This window comes from Oncorhynchus mykiss, chromosome 9 (assembly GCF_013265735.2).
Source record: "Oncorhynchus mykiss isolate Arlee chromosome 9, USDA_OmykA_1.1, whole genome shotgun sequence".
Taxonomy (NCBI): Eukaryota; Metazoa; Chordata; class Actinopteri; order Salmoniformes; family Salmonidae; genus Oncorhynchus; species Oncorhynchus mykiss.
The window spans coordinates 54,789,269-54,813,678 of NC_048573.1; the positions used below are offsets into that span (position 1 = coordinate 54,789,269).

The 24,410-nt window shown below is 41.0% G+C and overlaps 1 protein-coding gene across 2 annotated transcripts in view; it reads right to left on the reverse strand.

Moving 5' to 3' along the window:
* plxna1a (plexin A1a) overlaps positions 1-8,537 on the reverse strand; it is a 279,597-nt gene extending 271,060 nt beyond the window's left edge. For both annotated transcript variants that reach the window (XM_036988338.1, XM_036988339.1), the window contains exon 1: positions 8,414-8,537. The gene's annotated coding sequence lies outside the window, so the exon portion shown is untranslated. The remainder of the gene's footprint in view (positions 1-8,413) is intronic.
* Positions 8,538-24,410: the final 15,873 nt, after the last annotated feature.

Consider the following 24,410-nt stretch of genomic DNA (forward strand, 5'->3'; position numbering starts at 1 on the left):
ATTTCCGCTGCTCTATCGATAGCTACCTACTGCCATCCTTGAAGAATTTCACACTGGGCACACACTGGTTGAATCACCGTTGTTTCCACGTCATTTCAATGAAATTACATTCAACCAATGTGGAATAGACGTTGAATTGGGTTGTGTGACAACAAAATGAGGGGCATTGTCAAAAACAAATGAATAAGTGATTGGATGGTCTCTAACAAATCTAACCAATCAGAGTATCAAAGTTGACAACACGTAGGCCCAACCCATCGGTTTCAGGGACCAATCAGAAGGATCACAATGTGTTAGAGTTCTAGAAATTGTCGGGGAGGGAGGCAAATGTAGACTTGTGGAAAAGAAACGTCAGTTGGCCGGAGAGATGTGGGTGGGTAGCCAGGCAAGGGACAATGGTGACGATCTGCCAGGGTGCTGTTGCAGGGATACTGACAGTGGTTTACTACTCCAATAACATGGAATGGACCGGTCCTCTTTGAGCCACATGCACTGTATGGACAACAATCAAAACACATGTTTTGTAGAGAAAGGAGCTTTGAGGAATAAGTACTAATAAAAGGGTGTTTATTCCTGACAAAACCTTGCAGGCCATCCACTAAATATTCAAATTGAATTTGAGAAAACAAACGGCATACTTGCTGTGGCAAAAATAAAACTGAATACTAATCACTGAGTTAGAGCCTGTTTTCTAAACATACTGTGAGTTTGATCAGAACACATTGGACACTTCGGTCTCCTCCATTTTCTGCACCTGTCATTTTCCCCCTGAACATTTTGAAAGAGAACCTATTTCAATCTCTGTCCCTTTGATTTAGGTGCCCTTTTACAGCAAAGCCAGCTTCAAAACATTTCAGACTTAAAAGCTCCACTATCCCTGACAGACCAGCCTTGAAAGAGAGGATAGTGAAAAAAGGGGACAAAAATAACCAAAGAATAGTTTGTTATTATTGAGATTAATTCTATATCTTAACAAAACATTTCAAACAGGCTAGGTGAAAATAACTATTTCAATGAATCATCAGTAATTGATTAACAATGACATTGAGTGATTCCTCACGTAACGAAGACAAAAAAAAAGTTGCATGGACTCACTCTGTGTGCAATAATAGTGTTTAACATGATTTTTGAATGACTACCTCCTCCCTGTACCCCACAAATGCAATTATCTGTAAGGTCCCTCAGTCGAGCAGTGAATTTCAAACACAGATTCAACCACAAAGATGAGGGAGGTTTTTCAAAGCCACACAAAGGCTACCTGTTGGTAGAAGGGTAAAAATAAAAAAGCACACATTGAATATCCGTTTGAACATGGTGAAGTTATTAATTACACTTTGGATGGTGTATCAATACACCCAGTCACACAAAGATACAGGGGTCCTTCCTAACTCAGTTGCCGGAGAGGAAGGAAACCACTCAGGGATTTCACCAAGAGGTCAATGGTGACTTTAAGACAGTTACAGAGTTTAATGGCTGTGATAGGAGAAAACTGAGGATTGATCAACAACATTGTAGTTACACCACTATACTAACCTAAATGGCAGAGTGAAAAGAAGAAAGCCTGTAGAGAATACAAATATTCCAAAATATGCATCCTGTTTGCAATAAGGCACTAAAGTAAAACTGCAAAAAAATGTAGCAAAGCAATGAACGTTATGTCCTGAATACAAAGCATTATGTTTGGGGCAAATCCAACACAACAAATCACTGAGTACCACTCTTCATATTTTCAAGCATGGTGGTGGATGCATCATGTTATGGGTGTGCTTGTCGGCAAGGACTAGGGAGTTTTTTTAGGATAAAAATAAATGGAATAGAGCTAAGCACAGGAAGAATCCTAGAGGAAAACCTGATTCCGTGTGCCTTCCAACAGACACTGGGAGACAAATTCACATTTCAGCAGGACAATAACCTGAAAGGGCATAGTTACAGTTTTGAAGTAAATCTACTTGAAAATGGCTGTCTAGCAATGATCAACAAGCAATGTAACAGAGCTAGAATAATTTTGTAAAGAATAATGTGCAAATATTGTACAATCCAGGTGGACAAAGCTGTTAGAAACTTACCTAGAAAGAATCACAGATGTTATGACTGCCAAAGGTGATTCTAAAATGGATTGACTCAGGGGTGTGAATACTTAAGTAAATTAGATATTTCTGTATTTTATGTTAAATAACGTGAACGTCTAGTAAACCAATGGTTGCATTTTTAAATCTCATCACGGACAACTTACTACTTTTTAACTATTTCACAAATAGTTAGCATGTTAGCTAACCCTTCCCCTAACTTAATTTCTAAGCTTAACCCTAACCTTAACCGCTAACACCTAGCATAGATAACGTTAGCCACCTAGCTAACATTAGCATTAGCCACCTAGCTAACATTTTGGAATTTATAACATACTGTATCATACGAGTCAGAGAGTCTCAGATTTACATTTACTATGTTACGTCCACCCCTGAGTCCATGTTGTGTCACAGGCCATGGCAAACTGTTTAGAATTGCAGGAAATTTGCTTTAAAACAGAAACATTTTCTCACAGCCTAATGACAAAATATTAAGAATAGCGTGACATTACAGTGCATTTGGAAAGTATATAGACCCCTTCACTGTTTTTTTTCCCTCAATCAACTTACAAACAATACCCATAATGACAGAGCAAAAACAGATTTACATTTTTTTTTATAATAAACTGTAGATCATCTCAAGCTGACTAGTCTCCCAGTTCATGCCACTGAAAAATGTTTTTTTTTATGTTTTTTTATTCCACCTTATTTAACCAGGTAGGTTAGTTGAGAACAAATTCTCATTTACAACTGCAACCTGGCCAAGATAAAGCAAAGCAGTGTGACAACAGACAACAACACAGAGTTACACATGGAATAAACATGAGCGTGCAAGTAGCGGTACTGGGGTGCAAAGGAGCAAAAATAAATAAAATAAATAACAATATGGTGATGAGGTAGTTGGATGGGCTATTTACAGATTGTCTATGTACAGGTGCAGTGATCTGTGAGCTGATATGAGTCTCCAGCTTCAGTGATTTTTGCAGTTCGTTCAAGTCATTGGCAGCAGAGAACTAGAAGGAAAGGAGGCCAAACGAGGAATTGGCTTTGGGGGTACCAGTGAAATATACCTGCTGGAGAGCGTGCTGTGGGTGGATGCTACTATGGTGACCAGTGAGCTGAGATAAGGCAGGGCTTTACCTAGCAACGACTTATAGATGACCTAGAGCCAGTGGGTTTGGCGATGGATATGAAGCGAGGGCCAACAAACGGGAGCATACAGGTCGCAGTGGTGGGTAGTATATGGGGCTTTGGTGACAAAACGGATGGCACTGTGATAGACTGCATCCAATTTGCTGAGTAGAGTGCTGGAGGCTATTTTGTAAATGACATCGCCGAAGTCAAGGATCGGTAGGATAGTTAGTTTTACTAGGGTATGTTTGGCAGCATGAGTGAAGGATGCTTTGTTGTGAAATAGGAAGCCGATTGTAGATTTAATTTTGGATTGGAGATGCTTAATGTGAGTCTGGAAGGAGAGTTTACAGTCTAACCAGATACCTAGGTATTTGTAGCGAAACATCCCTATAGCATGATGCTGCCACCATCATGCTTCATCGTAGGGATGGTATTGGCCAGGTGTTGAGCGATGCCTGGTTTCCTCTAGACGTGAAGCTTGGCATTCAGGCCAAATAGTTCAATCTTGGTTTCATCAGACCAGAGAATCTTGTTTCTCATGGTCTGAGAGTCCTTTAGGTGCCTTTTGGCAAACTCCAAGTGGGTTGTCATCTGCCTTTTTCTGAGGAGTGGCTTCCGTCTGGCCACTCTACCATAAAGACCTGATTGGTGGAGTGCTGTAGAGATGGTTGTCCTTCTGGAAGGTTCTCCCCTCTCCACAGAGGAACTATGGAGCTCTGTCAGAGTGACCACCGGGTTCTTGGTCACCTCCCTGACCAAGGCCCTTCTCCCCCGATTGCTCAGTTTGGCCGGGCGGCCAACTCTAGGAAGAGTCTTGGGAGTTACAAACTTCTTCAATTTAAGAATGATGGTGGCCATTGTGTTTTTGCGGCCCTTCAATGCTGCAGACATTTTTGGTACCCTTCCCCAGATCTGTGACTCAACACAATCCTGTCTCAGAGCTCTATGAACAATTCCTTCCACCTCATGGCTTGGTTTTCACAATAAATTGTAAAAAAAAAAAACGTGAAAACTGTTTTCGCTTCATTATGGGGAATTGTGTGCAGTTTGATTTTAGAACAAGGCTGTAACGTAACAAAATGTGGAAAAGTCAAGAGGTCTGAATACTTTCCGAATGCACTGTATCAATAAAACTGCACACTTTTCTCTCTGCCCTGTGGATACATGTTTTTAATTGCAAGACATTAAGAGTTTTCCTAAAAAAAAAAAATAAAGCCATATATATATACAGTTGAAGTTGAAGTCGGAACTTTACATACACCTTAGCCAAATACATTTAAACTCTGTTTTTCACAATTCCTGACATTTAATCATAGTAAAAATGCCCTGTCTTAGGTCAGTTAGGATCACCACTTTATTTTAAGAATGTGAAATGTCAGAATAATAGTAAAGAGAAGGATTTATTTCAGCTTTTATTTCTTTCATCACATTCCCAGTGGGCCAGAAGTTTACATACACTCAATTAGTATTTGGTAGCATTGCCTTTAAATTGTTTAACTTGGGTCAAACGTTTCGGGTAGCCTTCCACAAGCTTCCCACAATAAGTTGGCTGAATTTTGGCCCATTCCTCCTGACAGAGCTGGTGTAACTGAGTCAGGTTTGTAGGTTTGCTCGCACACGCTTTTTCACTTCTGCCCACAAATTGTCTATGGGATTGAGGACAGGGTGTTGTGATGGCCACTCCAATACCTTGACTATGTTGTCCTTAAGCCATTTTGCCACAACTTTGGAAGAATGCTTGGGGTCATTGTCCATTTGGAAGACCCATTTGCGACCAAGCTTTAACTTCCTGACTGATGTCGTGAGATGTTGCTTCAATATATCCACAGAATTTCCCCTCCTCATGATATCATCGGATTTTGTGAAGTGCACCAGTCCCTCCTGCAGCAAAGCACCTCCACAACATGATGCTGCCACCCCCGTGCTTTATGGTTGGGATGGTGTTCTTGGCTTGTAAGCCACCCCTTTTTCCTCCAAACATAACAATGGTCATTATGGCCAAACAGTTCTATTTTTGTTTCATCAGACCAGAGGACAAAAAGTACGATCTTTGTCCCCATGTGCAGTTGCAAACCGTAGTCTGGCTTTTTTATGGCGGTTTTGGAGCAGTGGCTTCTTCCTTGCTTAGCGGCCTTTCAGGTTATGTCGATATAGGACTCGTTTTACTGTGGATATAGATACTTTTGTACCTGTTCCCTCCAGCATCTTCACAATATCCTTTGCTGTTGTTCTGGGATTGATTTGCACTTTTCGCACCAAAGTATGTTCATCTCTAGGAGACAGAACGCGTCTCCTTCCTGAGCGGTATGACGGCTGCGTGGTCCCATGGTGTTTATACTTTTGTTTGTTTATATATTGTTTGTACAGATGAACGTGGTGGTACCTTCGGGCGTTTGGAAATTGCTCCCACGGATGAACCAGACTTGTGGAGGTCTACAATAATCTTTCTGAGGTCTTGGCTGATTTCTTTTGATTTTCCCATGATGTCAAGCAAAGGGGCACTGAGTTTGAAGGTAGGACTTGAAATACATCCACATGTACACCTCCAATTGACTCAAATGATTTCAATTAGCCTATCAGAAGCTTCTAAAGCCATGACATCATTTTCTGGAATTGTCCAAGCTGTTTAAAGGAACAGTCAACTTAGTGTATGTAAACTTCTGACCCACTGGAATTGTGATACAGTGAATTACCAGTGAAAAAATCTGCCTGTAAACAATTGTTGGAAAAATTACTTGTGTCATGCACAAAGTAGATGCCCTAACCGACTTGCCAAAACTATAGTTTGTTAACAAGAAATTTGTAGAATGGTTGAAAAACGAGTTTTAATGACTCCAACCTAAGTGTATGTAAACTTCTGACTTCAACTGTAAAAATGTGCAGATTGTAGGCTACTGTAGCCTATGCATTACATTCAGCTCTAGGAAGAGTCTTGGTGGTTCCAAACTTCTTCCATTTAAGAATGATGGAGGCCACTGTATTCTTGGGGACCTTCAATCTTGCAGAAATGTTTTGGTACCCTTCCCCAGATCTGTGCCTCGACACAATCCTGTCTCGGAGCTCTATGGACAATTCCTTCTACGTCATTGCTTGGTTTTTGCTCTGACATGCACTGTCAACGGTGGGACCTTATATAGACAGGTGTGTGCCTTTCCAAATCATGTCCAATCAATTTAATTTACCACAGGTGGACTCCAATCAAGTTGTAGAAACATCTCAAGGGTGATCAATGGAAACAGGATGCACCTGATCTCAATTTTGAGTCTCATAGCAAAGGGTCTGAATACTTATGTAAAAAATGTATTTCTGTTTTTTATTTTTAATACATTTGTAAAAAATAAAATAAAATTTAAAGTTAAGTTAAGTTTTTACTCATTATTCAATTTGTTCTTAAAACTGACTTGCCTAGTTAAATAAAGGTTAAAAAAATATATATACAAATAATACAATTATATTAAAAAAGTTACAAAATAAATGGGGTATTGTGTGAGGAATAAAAATTTAAAAAACGATTTTAGAAGAAGGTTGTAATGTAACAAAATATGGAAAAAGTCAAGAGGTCTGAAAACTTTCCGAATGCACTGTATCTATAAAACTGCAGCCCCCCCCCCCATATCGCTCACTTTTTCAGCAAGATGAATGCGCTGACATCTAACAGATGTCTGTACAAATTAAATCAAAATTATTGTAAATATTGAAAATTGAGGAGGAATAGCCTATAAAGGTTGTTACATCCAGTGATGGCTTATTATAGCCTGGCATCCACATTGTGCTATTTATGAGTAAGGCCTACCAATAAACAGGCTATCTAATCCACAGTGCAGGCTAAACAAAACTTGGGCGGTAGTGTATGGAGTACTCCAATAAGGCTCCCATAATAAGAAGAGTGACTGTTTGGTTATGCTTAGCCTAAAAACACATTTGCATCCCCTTTATCACATAACCTACCAGTAGGCTATACAATCCTAATAAAAATGTAATTACATATAGTAGCCTATTTATTTACACATTAGGCGATATAAACCTACCAATGGTGCATATGCTGTGGGAGTGGGAAGAACATCAATAGAGATTATGGGTGCACACCCACGGCCAGCACCGCATGCATGTAGGCTACAAACCCAAACACACTGCGATAGGGAATCCTAAAAATGCGACAACATATCAATAGACTATTCTATCTACTTAGAATAAGGTTCAAAATAATGAATGAGAGCCAGTAGAGGCTACATAGCCTCCTACATAGCCCACTGATAACAGCTAAAAACGGAACGCTAACACCATGGTTAATTCCCAAATAAATGAGGAAATGCAAGGACTCACATTTCAAGAAGAATCTCATAGGCACACTGATGTCTGAACACTAATATGCGTTCAGCAACAACATCCAATTACATTCCCATCAAGCATTAGCCTGGACGGAGAGTCTAAAGTGGACAATGTTATTTTCGAGCAACACGTTCCAGCATAGTCATAGGCCACCACTTTTATCAATTTTTTTCCGGCATCTAAATGAATTGCACAGGCTAACCTACATCCAACATCGCCCAACCAGCCGTCACCTACGAATTCAGTGTCAAAACTTCATAAGATGACATTAAAGTGTCAGCGCATGTTGATGAGATGGGATACACCCGCACCAAGACATGTCAAAGCTTTGAAAATGACTTCAATAAATTGCCATTTTATTTTTCATTTTTCTCCAGGCAATGATACGGTGGCAAACCTCAAGCTCTATCTGTGCAAGTTATGGAGTTGACAATTAATTTCGTTGAGCTCCTATTTTATTAACCTGTATGCATTAAGCATGTGAGATAACGCCCCAGCTATGAAGCCTACACACGACTGCTTGATAGGCTACTTGTATGCATTCGGCACGTACAATGTAACTGGTCGACTTCACCAACTTGCCAATGATATCAAATATGTCGTTAAATCATTTTGGCAAAGAATGCGGTGTGCCCAAACCTGAATAAACTGAGAGATCGCAGATACTTGAACTAAAACGATCCCCCAGATCCGCATTCATTGAGTCCTCGTTTGCCTATCCGAATTATACTGATACGACGACACGACGAATAGAAACATCGGGGGGAAGCATTGGGGGAGAGAGAAGGAATGTCACTCAATGGAGCCACGGACTACGCTACAAATTACACTGTAATAACCGCAATGTAAATCAAGTTGTTGCAGAAAAGTTTTGCTCTACTTACGGATAATTGTGATCTTGGGGTTTGTTTTCCTCAGCATGATTAAAATCTTAAACTTGCAGACATTTCCACGGCTGTCACGATACTCGTCCAAAGCTCCGAGTTCCGAGTCTTGAGCTTCTCACAGCATGAATGGAGCGGTATGCGGTGAGCTCTGGATAGAAAGTCAGCCTCGTTCTGAGCCGCAGGAATGCGCGCGGCCGCTGTCTGCTTGGTCGCGTCGCCGCCTACCGCATGTAGGTGGCAGCGTTAGGCACGGTAGTGACCACTGGATTCGAAAGCTCTGTAATAGGGCAACGTCGTCTGTCAGAATTCTTTACAAACACTGATTGATTGAAGATAATTTTTCATGATGTTAAACCATTCCAACATAATAGTCTAATGTAGCCTATTAGTGTCTAATGGTCGCCATACGTTGTCTCACGACCACGGGAGGTAAAGGTAGGCACAAGAGGAACGATAATTTCCGTAAAATGCAGGATTTTTTATTGAATAAAGGAGCAGAGAGTTATCATTGAGGATTGCGTTCAGTATATGGCTAGCCTGTTCCCCTCTTCACCCGAAGAGCTGAAACTGATTTAAATGCCCTCTGTGTTAGGAAACTGCTTTAGTGGAATGTATTCTCTTTGGGGAAAAAGTGCCATCGAGAACCAAAACGGGTTCTTCGGCTATCCTCATAGGATAACCCTTTGAAGAACCATTTTTGGTTCCAGGAAGAACTGTTTTGTGTTCCATGCAATGTTCCCTCAATTTTTTTCGGCACAGAGCAAATGTCAGCTCTCTGAAAGCACGTTTACTGTGAACACTGAGGCTGTACCCGCAATAAGTTACAGTTTTAACAGTGGCCAAGTAGGCTACTGTGGCTATTTGATCATCATGTAGGCCTAACATAGGGCCTACCATCAAAAACAATGGAGAAAATGCATCCCATAACATTTGAACATGGAAATAGCTATTCTATCATTCAGGCTACAGTAGCAGCCAATGTGTGGTGTTCATTGTAGGCCTACATTCCATGAGACTTAAAAGAAAACATGCAAGGCTTGAAATTAAACTGTTTATCCACTTGTCTTTCAGACAAGGAGGTGACTGAAAATATTGTTGTGTTGTTTGATCAAGAAACCACTTTACAAAATAAAATGTATTATTATTCTCATACCATTATTACAGAGAATCAGATGAATTATGCTACCCTCTGCCTGACTGACTTGCTTTTCAAAGATTTATAGAAATGTACAGGATTTATGCTCTTGTAGGAAGCAAATACTCCCCCATTGCTGACTACAAATGATTTATAACTGGGCTAATAATGTGCACACATGGCTACATGCAGCTCTTGCTTTGATCTCATGGTGTAAACACAGTCCAGTTTAAAGTGAATGGCATGGATCCATATATGGCAACGGTCTATTTGCGTATAGGCCTACTGGAGCACCTGATTGGTTATGTCACACTGGTCTGTGTAGAATCCTACTCCAATCCTACTCAAATTTAGTTTTGGATACTAAGTCTTGTGTAGTTTGTTTTGTTTCGGTATGTTTCATTGAAGTGGCTAATATTGCGTTGATTCAATCTCAATTCACACACTAAAGGGAAACATTGATAGTGTTAACTAACGGGGAAAACTCTAGAAAGTAGAGTGAAGTTCAATTTCGTTCTTTCCCCACGGGGGCTGATATTTCTTCTGCATGGCAGTCCTGGGGGAGCTGTGCTCCCGCACGCAGCTTAGAGGGAACAATGGTTCCATGTTCATGAAGCCTTTCCACAGAGGGTTCCGCATGGAACCCAAAAGGGTTCTACCTGAACCAAAAATGGTTCTACCTGGAACCAAAAAGGATTCTCTTATGGCAAGGGTAGACAACCTTGTTCCTGGAGTGCTGTAGATACTGCAGGATTTTGTTCCAACTAGGCACCACATCATCTAGGCATCATTTCGGTGATTGCCTAAATTAAACACACCTGGGCCCAGATTCACAAAACACTTCTTATGCAAAAACTTAAGAAGCTTATTAATTAAGAAAAAAACAAGAAGTTCATAAGATAGTTCGTAAGAACAATTCCCTAACAATATCTCAAGATTTAATGATTTTCTTATGAATCTTCTTAAAATTATTGTTGCTAGGCAACCAATTTAGCTATCTAGCTAGCAATGGCAATCATGTTAGCATATTTCATACTGAGATTACTGCTCTAAAACATGTTATTGGGTTTAAACTACTGAATAATGAAACTTTCAGATGAAGCTTATTAAACAAGTTCATTTGCTTTCATGAGCTTCTTCTCTCACTGCCCTGAGTTTAAGACAATGGTTTAGCTATCTTGGAATTAACAACATTACCAATAAGTTTATTTTAAAGATTCTAATTTATTCTTAAGGAGAAACATAAAAAATAGCGTAAGAACATTTCCAAGAAATTGATTTTCTCACAAATTTTCTCACAAATCCAGCAACTGATGGAACTGACTCTTGACCAGGAGTGTCCCTCTCCTGTTCAGGTTCTTCACAAAGAACATCAAAAGTGACCAGATGATGAGGATGGAGGACGTCAGATCTGCTGGTGACTAACATGTCTGTTAACAATTATATTTCCCCGAATTTGAAAAAGGTCACTCTTTCTGAGCCATACACAATTCAAAAACATCCAACTCACAGATGACCCACAGACTCACTCACTGCCAAGGTTTTCTTGCACTCCCCCAGTTGCAGATTATCATTCATTTTTACACATACCGGTATACACGTCATGATTACACAGAGCCTCTCACAAATGCTAGCACAGACATCCACAGACTTACACTCAGAATAATCCAAATCCATTTTTGATCTGGTTTTATTTCACTCTATAAAGAGATCGTTTGACATAATCTATTTGATAGAGCTTCAGTATAGTATCACATATTGTGTGGCAGGCTGGCTGGCAGCTCAGTTCTGCATGGTACATAAACCCAAGTGTGGCTGGCTTGATAGCGGAGCTGAGCCCCTGAAATCATCTTTATTTTCCCCTGTGAATATTGGATAATACTGTGGGTTACCACATTAGTGATGACGGGGCGGAAGTGCGTTTTCATGTAGGCCGTTGGGGTGTAGGACGGGATGTGGTCATCTCGTTGATGTGCCGCTGCTTTTGTACTGTAGAGTGTGTGTCCGTGCTTGTGCGTGTGTGTGTTTAGTCATTTAGGCAGGTTGTTAATTCACACAATTGTTTTCAATCTACAAAGTAATTTGCATCTTCAGTCCTTCCACATCATACAATTTAACTTAGAATCAATTTAGAATCAGAGGCTTAATAATGATCCACTATGGAAACCACTTTCATCATTTATGTTGATTGTTGTGTGTATTCATCCATGTCTCACATAGCTTGACAAGCATTATGGAAAAAGTCCTTAGATTGGGTGGAAAATCACAACCTCGTCATTAATGTAGACTCTAGAGAGTTTAGGGTTAGGCTTTACGTTGTATGACCCTGGCTGTTGTTCCTCATATACCATAATGTTGTTTTAATGAGTCAGCCATATAGGAAATGTGCTCAGCAAAACACAGGAGAGGTGTTTGAACCGAGATGTGTGTTTGTGTGTATTAGTAATTCTACAGGAACATGGGGGGTTTAATCCAGATCAAAGCCTGTCGTAAGGCAAGGTGAGCCCTGTGAGATGAGGGGGAGATGAAGGCTGCCTTGGGTCTTGGAGCCCACTCCTGCCATGTCTCCTCTCCTCTGACTCCTCTTCTCTGCTCTCCTCACTCCTCTCACATCCCCTCCTGTCCTCTCCATGACTCCATGCTCCCTCCATCTGTATTTGCATAATATATCTGTGAAATTTCATTTCCTGGCAACTTCTATGCAACAGGTGATTTATGGAGATAACCCTCTCAACACATTTATAACTAACTCATACGCTGCTGCAACACCTTGTTCTTCACACAGAGCCTCACGCTGTGAACAGCTCTCAGACCTCTAGTGGCGATGCTGAGTCCTGAAGCTCTGACGGTTCTGTACTCTGACGGGCTGTGCCCTGTTGCGTTGGCACCCCGGGTGAGGATGACATGGATCCAGAGTGTGTTTTAATGTTTTAACAACTCTGCTCGTAGCCTATCTCTCCCCATCCGGCTGGCATCGCCTTAAACCATGCCATTCATTTCATCCACATCTTCCAACACCCAATCATAATTACAATCTCGTCAGAAAGAGCAAGCTTGGAGGAAAGTAATTAGAGACCAACATTATTTTCTCTTCGAAACAAATCCAAAAAGCTCAGGCTTCATTCCTCAACTGCCTGTGATGTGTCAGGCTACGGGGGCGTACGTACAGTGAAGAGAGAGAGATGGGAGGTGTTTGTTACATTTTGTAGCCTGTTTTTGATCATGAAGATCACAGTATTCTTTACCGCCTGAGACACCACTCAGTGGGCAAATGAACTCCCCTAAGAAGTGTGGGAGCAAGGCGAGCGTGGGTGGGTGGGAGAGGCAGTTTGCCTGCTCAAAGGGCAGACTCCTTTAAAGTGAGTCTTTTTTGTTTCCCTTGGCTGGGTAATTATGGCTTGGCCTTGGTGTCAGGGTGTGTGTTTATTGGTATGGCTGGGCTGTCACCCACTGGCCTAGCACGTGTCACTAGAACACTGGCTGGAGTTAGATTAGAGTTAGAGAGGAAACGAGTCTGCTTCAGCTAACGCATTTGACTTCTTCTATCAGTGTCATGTCAAGTAGTTATATTGAAATGTAGGCCATATCCCAAATATATGGCTATAGATTGTTACCATTAATCCCATCAGTTTATGGTCAAATCCACTTTTGTGTCAACTTTTCTCTGTCACCACTGTTTCCATCCAAAGATGTAAGGTGACTGGTTGTGCTGAATCACTAGAAGCAGCCACCCAGGGCCCAGAGTCAGTACTATAAATGAGCAGCCACTCAGGGCCCAGAGTCAGTACTGTAAATGAGCAGCTACCCAGGGCCCAGAGTCAGTACTATACATGAGCAGCCACCTAGGGCCCAGAGTCAGTACTATAAATGAGCAGCTACCCAGGGCTCAGAGTCAGAACTATCCCTTAATCTCCAGCTCCACAACCACCATTTGCAATTCATCAGCAAAGCATGACCTGATTATGGTGGCTACAGGGAGCATAGCACTGGTGTAGGTCGCAATGAGTAAGCACCAGCGGCCATCTCCACACCACACGCTGCCTCTCTCTGCATCCCTAAGTGATTGTAATGCATCGCCCTCTCCCAAAGACATGGCAGCACTTACTAACATTCACCCCCTATCGGCAATCCAAGCTCCACTCAACTGAGATGAATTATGCAATTCTGACAGCAGCAGTTATCACGCACAATCTTATTAGAGAGAGAGGGGGGCCTATGTATATGTACCACTTCATAGAGTACTATGTACACTGAATGTAGTATAAGACTTTTAATATTATTCTGAATGTACAGTTTTACAGTGATCAAACAGCATGGCTTTATTTTGTATGGAAAATGCAGAGACAGTAGTGCCAAACCTCTCTCTATTGAATAACACTGACAAAGGTGTGAGATGGATGGTTTGTTTTTCCTTTCCCTTCAGTAGTGTCTTGTCATTGGCTTCATATTTATTGAGAGTTACTGTATAGTGTGTGTAGGGGAAGGGATGAGTGATGCCACATAAAGCTGGCATGTTGTGACACTCAGCACTCAGTGATAGGGGAAGGGATGAGTGATGCCATGTAAAGCTGGCATGTTGTGACACTCAGCACTCAGTGATAGGGGAAGGGATGAGTGATGCCATGTAAAGCTGGCATGTTGTGACACTCAGCACTCAGTGATAGGGGAAGGGATGAGTGATGCCACGTAACGCTGGCATGTTGTGACACTCAGCACTCAGTGATAGGGGAAAGGATGAGTGATGCCACGTAAAGCTGGCATGTTGTGACACTCAGCACTCAGTGATAGGGGAAGGGATGAGTGATGCCACGTAAAGCTGGCATGTTGTGACACTCAGCACTCAGTGATAGGGGAAGGGATGAGTGATGCCACGTAAAGCTGGCATGTTGTGACACTCAGCACTCAGTGATAGGGGAAGGGATGAGTGATGCCACATAAACCTGGCATGTTGTGACACTCAGCACTCAGTGATAGGGGAAGGGATGAGTGATGCCACGTAAAGCTGGCATGTTGTGACACTCAGCACTCAGTGATAGGGGAAGGGATGAGTGATGCCACGTAAAGCTGGCATGTTGTGACACTCAGCAATCAGTGATAGGGGAAGGGATGAGTGATGCCACGTAAAGCTGGCATGTTGTGACACTCAGCACTCAGTGCTACACTTGACCTGATCTAGTTGCTTTGTTGTTCTGGTAAAAATGAAAATGTAAAACAGAAAAAATTTTTGTATCTTCTAGTAATGTGTTGGTCTTCCTACTACTGAATGACAGTAGGTAAGTGAATTGGTTTCCCCAAGGTGAGAAGGGGGTGCGAGGGGTGATAATTGTGTTGCTTGCTCTACAGCCCATTAGTTCATAAGCCACCATGATATACAATAAGGCTGTGACAACAAAAAGACAACAGTCACACAGTGGCGGAAGAAATTCAACTACACATGCGTTTGTTTCATCACAAAACTGGAGAGCAACATCTGTCCGGTGAAGTCCACAAAGCAAATATTGCATGTAACAAACAGTTACAGTGCCTTGCGAAAGTATTCGGCCCCCTTGAACTTTGCGACCTTTTGCCATATTTCAGGCTTCAAACATAAAGATATAAAACTGTATTTTTTTGTGAAGAATCAACAACAAGTGGGACACAATCATGAAGTGGAACGACATTTATTGGATATTTCAAACTTTTTTAACAAATCAAAAACTGAAAAATTGGGCGTGCAAAATTATTCAGCCCCTTTACTTTCAGTGCAGCAAACTCTCTCCAGAAGTTCAGTGAGGATCTCTGAATGATCCAATGTTGACCTAAATGACTAATGATGATAAATACAATCCACCTGTGTGTAATCAAGTCTCCGTATAAATGCACCTGCACTGTGATAGTCTCAGAGGTCCGTTAAAAGCGCAGAGAGCATCATGAAGAACAAGGAACACACCAGGCAGGTCCGAGATACTGTTGTGAAGAAGTTTAAAGCCAGATTTGGATACAAAAAGATTTCCCAAGCTTTAAACATCCCAAGGAGCACTGTGCAAGCGATAATATTGAAATGGAAGGAGTATCAGACCACTGCAAATCTACCAAGACCTGGCCGTCCCTCTAAACTTTCAGCTCATACAAGGAGAAGACTGATCAGAGATGTAGCCAAGAGGCCCATGATCACTCTGGATGAACTGTAGAGATCTACAGCTGAGGTGGGAGACTCTGTCCATAGGACAACAATCAGTAGTATATTGCACAAATCTGGCCTTTATGGAAGAGTGGCAAGAAGAAAGCCATTTCTTAAAGATATCCATAAAAAGTGTTGTTTAAAGTTTGCCACAGCCACCTGGGAGACACACCAAACATGTGGAAGAAGGTGCTCTGGTCAGATGAAACCAAAATTGAACTTTTTGGCAACAATGCAAAACGTTATGTTTGGCGTAAAAGCAACACAGCTCATCACCCTGAACACACCATCCCCACTGTCAAACATGGTGTTGGCAGCATCATGGTTTGGGCCTGCTTTTCTTCAGCAGGGACAGGGAAGATGGTTAAAATTGATGGGAAGATGGATGGAGCCAAATACAGGACCATTCTGGAAGAAAACCTGATGGAGTCTGCAAAAGACCTGAGACTGGGACGGAGATTTGTCTTCCAACAAGACAATGATCCAAAACATAAAGCAAAATCTACAATGGAATGGTTCAAAAATAAATATATTCAGATGTTAGAATGGCCAAGTCAAAGTCCAGACCTGAATCCAATCGAGAATCTGTGGAAAGAACTGAAAACTGCTGTTCACAAATGCTCTCCATCCAACCTCACTGAGCTCGAGCTGTTTTTCAAGGAGGAATGGGAAAAAATGTCAGTCTCTCGATGTGCAAAACTGATAGAGACATACCCCAAGCGACTTACAGCTGTAATCGCAAAGTATTAACTTAAGGGGGCTGAATAATTTTGCACGCCCAATTTTTCAGTTTTTGATTTGTTAAAAAGTTTGAAATATCCAATAAATGTCGTTCCACTTCATGATTGTGTCCCACTTGTTGTTGATTCTTCACAAAAAAATACAGTTTTATATCTTTATGTTTGAAGCCTGAAATGTGACAAAAGGTCGCAAAGTTCAAGGGGGCCGAATACTTTCGCAAGGCACTGTATATGGCTCTGTGCATTTTTTGTTTTTGTTTTCATAGGCTACCTAGCTAAAATGCTTGCTAGCCTAACTTCCTCGCATGGGAAAAAATGAACCAGCTAAGTTAGCTAGCTAGTTAAAGCGAGCCTACTAGGCTACATCTAGGCTACATATTGAACTTAAATCCTGACAGGCCAGTGGCACAATAAATTAATTTATGGTTAGATCAGAATTACCGTCATAATCATTGGCCTGTACAAATAATTAAGTTAAAGCCACAAGTCCCAATCCCCATCTCCATCCATGGCTTTGGAAAGAGCCGATTTAGCAAAGTAGCTACTGCAGGACATCAACACAAGCAGACCAGAAACAGACCAGACACAGACCAAGCAGACCTGACAATGGTGACGTTTTGCTCAGGATGTGATTTGATTTGTGTGAAGCCAAATCCAAACTGGCCTCCCTTGGGGGCGTTTGCTGCGCCAGGACAGCCCACAGTTGAACTCAGCTCAATGCTGGTTCATTAAGGAAGGCCAATCCTCTTAGCAATGATAGGACAGACCAGGTGAGGATATGATGGAGTCAACCAAGACATACTGATTGTGTTTCTTCATAGGTCCTGCTCACACTCTCTCTATCCTAACTATCTTTTTTTCTCTCTCTCTCTCTCTCTCTCTCTCTCTCTCTCTCTCTCTCTCTTCTAACTATCTTTATTTCTCTCTCTCTCTCTCTCTTCTAACTATCTTTATTTCTCTCTCTCTCTCTCTCTCTCTTCTAACTATCTTTATTTCTCTCTCTCTCTCTTCTAACTATCTTTATTTCTCTCTCTCTCTCTCTCTTCGAACTATCTTTATTTCTCCCTCTCCCTCTCTCTCCCTCTCTCTCCCTCTCTCTCCCTCTCTCTCTCCCTCTCTCCCTCTCTCCCTCTCAGATTCTGATGACTCTATTCTTCTTCAATGATAGGCTAGCCGTGTTAGCCACTGTCAGCTGTTGTACTGCTCAGTGTGTGAGTGTGTTGTGGTTAGATATGACTGCTAAGACCAGGGAAGAAGAGCCAGCCAGGTGTGCTCAATCCAAAACTGTTCATCCCCCTCACCACAAGCTCAGACATTTGCTGTGGCGGGCCAATTTGTTGGGAGAGGCGGCGGTTATCTAAATGCAAAGTGATGCTGTAATAGCACTCGGGATGCGCCGAATCGCCAGTGGAGAGCACCGCCTGTAAGAAAGGTAGAGATGGATGCGGCGCAGGGGGAATTACTTGTGTGAAATCAAGCTGGAATGATGCAGGGAGACAAAATATGTGGATTAGAGCCTGTCAGGGCTGAGGAAGGAGAAAAACACCTTCCATATCAGGGAGCCATCATCAACGAGTGACGAGCAGAGGACAGGGAAAGGAAAGGGGGTGGAGACAGACGTCATCTTACCTTACACAATGTCTATGACAGAGGTGAATGAAGAATGTACAGTATAAACAGTGCCAGTGTAATCTAATCTGGTGTAATCCTAGTAACCTGAGGGTTGATTTAACATCATTGATAAAAATCTGTATAAATCAGTTCTAATTAAACTTCTCATGGCTTTACAATCGACATCGCAAACAGCAGGAACCTTTCTATTCTTAAAGCAAAGCCTTTATACCCCTTAGGGATAGGTTCAATTATAAAAGTGGTTTAAATTATTCATGGGGGACATTTTTACAAAACCCTTGGAGTATGAATGTTTTTAATAAAGTCTTATAATGCATTCTGTTTGAGAAGAATTAACATTTTGGCAGTGTATTAGCGAAGCTAAAGCGGTGGTGACAAGGATATTGCAGTGGATCAGGCCTGTTGTTAGTTCACAGTCTCTAAGCTCTCCACATTGAATGAGAATGTCACCTTTTGGCATCCCTAATGGGCCTCCATGTCTCACCATGTTTCAGCCAAAGAAATTGCATTAAGCGCATTGATTTCTTCCGGTATGAAGTCACATTGTTTAATTCAAGGCAAGGTGCCGCTCTGCATCCTCAATAGTGTTGCTTGGGGAGAAGAGCATAACTTAAAACGTCAATTAGCAGGCCAGGGCCGTTTCTAGCTCTGGCCCCCCTGTTGTCGGTGGAGAGAAACATTTGCAGCTTTAAAGTTAAAGCTGCTAATGTTTCAACATCTTGCCTTGACGCAAAGCTGTCATCGAGGTAAACGGTGGCTACTTTGAAGAATCACAAATATAAAATACATTTTGATTGTTTAACACTTTTTTGGTTACTTCATGATTCCATATGTGTTATTTCTTAGTTTTGATGTCTTCACTATAATTTTACAATATAGAAAATAGTCAAAATAAAGAAAAACCCTGGAATGAGGTGTGTCTAAACTTTTGACTGTTATTATATATATAATTTTTATTTGAAAATATATTTTCCTTTTCCCATAACCCTACCGCTAATTGAAGTAAACTAATGGACAACACTTAAACTTCTACGTCCAGAATATACAGTACATACTAAATACATTTTACTGACACAATATATTTTACAAGTTATCTTTTGTTTGTTTTTAATCGCATCCTTCACCTACCCTTAAACCTTCCCATCTATCTCTGAAGACCATCCAGATTCTATTTTACATGTATTTTTAACTGTGCTGTTTCACAAAAAGTCTGAACCTATGTAGAGTTGAAGTCGGATGTTTACATACACCTTAGCCAAGTACATTTAAACTCAGTTTTTCACAATTCCTGATTCCGGACATTTAATCATAGTAAAAAATGCCCTGTCTTAGGTCAGTTAGGATCACCACTTCATTTTAAGAATGTGAAATGTCAGAATAATAGTAGAGAGAAGGATTTATTTCAGCTTTTATTTCTGTCATCACATTCCCAGTGGGTCAGAATTTTACATACACTCAATTAGTATTTGGTAGCATTGCCTTTAAATTGTTTAACTTGGGTCAAACATTTGGGTAGCCTTCCACAAGATTCCCACAATACGTTGGCTGAATTTTGGCCCATTCCTCCAGGAAGAGCTGGTGTAATTGAGTCAGGCTTGTAGGCCTCCTTGCTCACACACACTTTTCAGTGTTGCCCACAAATTGTCTATGGGATTGAGGTCAGGGCTTTGTGATGGCCACTCCAATACCTTGACTTTATTGTCCTTAAGCCATTTTGCCACAACTTTGGAAGTATGCTTGGGGTCATTGTCCATTTGGAAATCCCATTTGCGACCAAGCTTTAACTTCCTGACTAATGTCTTGAGATGTTGCTTCAATATATCCACAGAATCCCCCCCCCCCCCCCTCATGATGCCATCTAGCTTGTGAAGTGCACCAGTCCCTCCTGCAGCAAAGCACCCCCACAACAAGATGCTGCCACCCCCGTGCTTCACGGTTGGGATGGTGTTCTTTGGCTTGCAAGCCTCCCCCTTTTCCCTCCAAACGTAACGATGGTCATTATAGACAAACAGTTCTATTTTTCTTTTATCAGACCAGAGGACATTTCTCCAAAAAGTGCGATCTTTGTCCCCATGTGCAGTTGCAAACTGTAGTCTGGCTTTTTCTATGGCGGTTTTAGAGCAGTGGTTTCTTTCTTGGTGTTTATACTTGCGTACTATTGTTTGTACAGATGAACATGGTACCTTTGGGCGTTTGGAAATTGTTCCCAAGGATGAACCAGACTTGTGGAGGGCTACAATTATTTTCTGAAGTCTTGGCTGATTTCTTTTGATTTTCCCGTGATGTCAAGCAAAGAGCCACTGAGTTTGAAGGTAGGCCTTGAAATACCTCCATATGTACACCTCCAATTGACTCAAATTATGCCAATTAGAAGCTTCTAAAGCCATTACATAATTTTCTGTAATTTTCCAAGCCGTTTAAAGGCACAGTCAACTTAGTGTATGTAAACTTCTGACCCACTGGAATTGTGATACAGTGAATTATAAGTGAAATAATCTGTCTGTAAACAATTGTTAGAAAAATGATCTGTGTCATGCACAAAGTAGATGTCCTAACCGACTTGCCAAAACTATAGTTTGTTAACAATACATTTGTGGAGTGGTTGAAAAACGAGTTTTAATGACTCAAACCTAAGTGTATGTAATCTTCAGACTTCAACTGTACATTTGACAGACACAGTATATTTTACATTAGTTATCTTGTTATTTTTAGCTCCACTCAACTTCTCCCATCTATCGCTGAACATCATCCAGTTTTGATTTATATTTACCCGTACATTTTTCAACTGTGTTGTGGTGTTTCACAGAAGTTCTGAACCTATCTATTCTCATAGTTTCTATAGATGGTATATTAAAGATGAAAATGTTTGTTAAAATTATCATTTTTTTATTGATCGATTGACTATGACTTTTCAAATCACCCATTACTATTTGCAGAGTTAGCTCCATGTAAATGTTGCAATTCTTCAGCCATTCCTGGACCTGCGACCAAAAACAAGCTACATATGGACAGTACCAAAACAAATGATCTAATGATTCTGTCTCTTTGCAGCAAAATCTGCAGAGCTGGTTTGGTTGTATCCCCCATATATATACCTCCATTCAAAAGTTTGGGGTCACTTATAAATGTCCTTGTTTTTGAAAGAAAAGCATATTTTTTGTCCATTAAAATGACATCAAATTGATCAGAAATACAGTGTAGACATTGTTAATAATGTAAATGACAACGCTGTGTACTACTCCCTTCACAGAACAGCGCAAATTCGCACTAACCAGAATAGAAAGAGGAGTGAAAGGCCCCGGTGCACAGCTGAGTAAGAGGACAAGTACATTAGAGTATCTAGTTTGAGAAACAGACGCCTCACAAGTCCTCAACTGGCAGCTTCATTAAATAGTACCCGCAAAACGCCAGTCTCAATGTCAATTGTGAAAAGGTGACTCCGGGATGCTGGTCTTCTAGGCAGAGTTGCAAAGAAAAAGCCATATCTCAGACTGGCCAATAAAAAGAAAAGATTAAGATGGGCAAAAGAACACAGACACTGAACAGAAGAACTCTTGAACATAGGGTGAGACATCCTTACTAATCTGTTAGAAAACCAGTTTCGATTTAAGAATACCTTTTGTATGACTGAAGCCTTTAGTGAGAGGTCTAATGATTTCATATTTACTTATTTCTGCCCTCCGAATTTATATTCATTATTTAAATAGGCTCGTTTAATTTCGTCTGGCTTGCCGTTTAAAATAAAATGGAATATTGTTTGCTTGCATAATTTTAAAAACAGGTTGCTAGGTGTAGGCAAAACCATAAGTAAATTGGTAAACAGGGATATGACCTAAGAGTTAATCAGGGTGATTTTTCCACTAGCAAACAGTCATGTGTATATGTATTTTTTTGTGATCCAATACGTAATATGGTGTACTTAATTATATCATAGTATATCATAATTTAATTGTAATCCAGACAGGTTAGAAAAAGTATCTAGATCCTCTATGAGGCTGTAGAGGTATCCGAATTGTGGATTTTAAACCCTGGATTTCTATCCCCTTGATATTTTGAGCCCCACCTTTTTAGCTTAATTTTTATTTTTTTTTGTGTGGGGGGGGGTTACCTGTTATTTTGGAGTTAATACGTGTCACATATCAGTTTGCAAACAATGTAAAAATTTACTCATTGAAACTTGGTCTCTTTTTTGCTTTCTTGAATAAGCCAGCTCCAAAATGCATGTGTTTCTAGCCTAGCTCAGTGCTTTCTGTGGTGGTGGGGCAGCCAGCGGAAAATACAGAGTGTAAGAGTTGGTAATGTTCTTTAGTTGCGCTGTGATTGGCTCACTGTTCTGTCACTCATGGGGACAATCTAAGGGTAGCGCTTTCAAATTCAAGCCACTTGGGTGCTGCCATAGAGTTACATTAGACATGCCCATCCAAGAAGGCTCAAGGTCATTGGCCACAGATGATGTCAAATCACATTATATCTACAGTAGCTTTGATTGGATTGATCATGTCAACATCATACTTTCAAAATCTTAGCTAGCAGTCACCATCATGAATCAAGTCGACAATCTACTGGCAAATACTTTTGTCATATGAAGATAAATATCGATAAAACGTATCGATGCTCATCGCCATTGGACATAAACTTTACACAACAAGTTGGAAATCGCAAATTCAACAATGAGTTGTTTAGAAGGAATCAATGTCTAACTGCAAGCATTGCAAAGCAATCACTAGCTTGCTACTGAGTGGAGTGGAGTGGGTGTGTGGTCCCAAGTCTGGGTTTAAGAGTGTTTTTTCCAAGCTTAAAAAGATAAACATTCAACATTGGCCGCGCTGTTAATCCAGCATAACTTCTGCCGTGCTCAAAACAACTGGAAACTTGGAACTGGGAAATCTGACTTCAGTGAGTTCAAGACAACTGCGAATTCAGAAAACAATTTGCTCCGACTGGGAAAGTACGGTCATCCAACTCAGAATTGTAGGTCTGGAACTCTGGCCTCTTTCTAGTGCTCCGATCTGAAGATGACTGATGTCATCATGATTCAACCTTGTTTTTTTTTTCAGAGTTCCCAGTTGTCTTGAATGCCCCATAAATCCAGGGAATTCCAGACTTTGATGACAAAGTTTGATGACAAAATTTGGCCACTGTCACAGATCCCTCCAGAACTTTCATTATGGTCACCTGGCCCGTGTAAGTACCTGTGCTGTGTGTTTTGGTTTTTGTGCCATTGTGGATTGCGCAGATGATTATGGGTCTCGTCCCGTGTGTTAATTATTGTGAGCGTGTGGTATTTATTCGAGGCACTCCTCGCTCTTTTGTTTGGGTTTCTACAATTTGTTTTGTATAGTGTTTGTTTGGTCTTCGTCCTCATGCCTTTACACGGCACGCCGTAATTTGGGTGAAATAAAAAACTCTATTACGCATTCCTGTGTCTGTCTCCCGAATCATTCATACCAGCGTGACACCCACTAAGGACCGCCGCGCCACCTTCCTGTTCAAGTGAGCACAGCAAGGCAAGGTGAGTCCAAAAAATGTATTGTATTCTGCTGCATAAATTATGTAATATGCCCCAGACCTATGGGGCGGGAGTTAGCCCAGTGGTAGTGGTTAGAGCGTTGGACTTGTAACCGAAAATTTGCAAGATTGAATCCGCGAACTGACAAGGTAAAATCTGTTGTTCTGCCCTTGAACAAGGCAGTTAACCCACTGTTCCTAGGTTGTCATTGAAAATAAGAATTTGTTCTTAACTGACTTGCCTAGTTAAATAAAGGTTAAAAAAAAAAATTAAATAAAAATACTGTAGCCAATAAAGTAATACTAAGTGAATGTTGTGTAGTAAGCTGTTAGTAGCCCATGTGCCTCACCCTAATCATGTTGTCCCTTTTCCCCTCTTAATGTGGCGGCACACAACCTTGTCATTGGGGCGGCAGGAAGCCTAGTGGTTAGAGCGTTGGGCCAGTAACCGAAAGGTTGCTAGATCAAATCCCTTCCCATCCATTCCTTGTTCTGTCACTGAACAAGACAGGTAACCCACAGTTCCTAGGCTGTCATTGTAAATATTAATTTGTTCTTAACTGACTTGCCTCGTTACATTTTTTTTTAAATAAATTTTTCCTACTGTTCTGACTTGGTGGTGCACAGGTAGCCTATAGCCTGTTCAAGAGAAATGTAATAATCTAATATTGTAAGAGCTTTCATTGTCTGCTTACATGCCCCCTTTATTTATCCTACAGTTCTGACTTGGTGTACAGGGAGAATGCTGTAAGAACGGCCCATGTTGAATTCTGAATTCTGAATTCTGTCACTGTACATTTCAAAAGGGCTGAACAAATA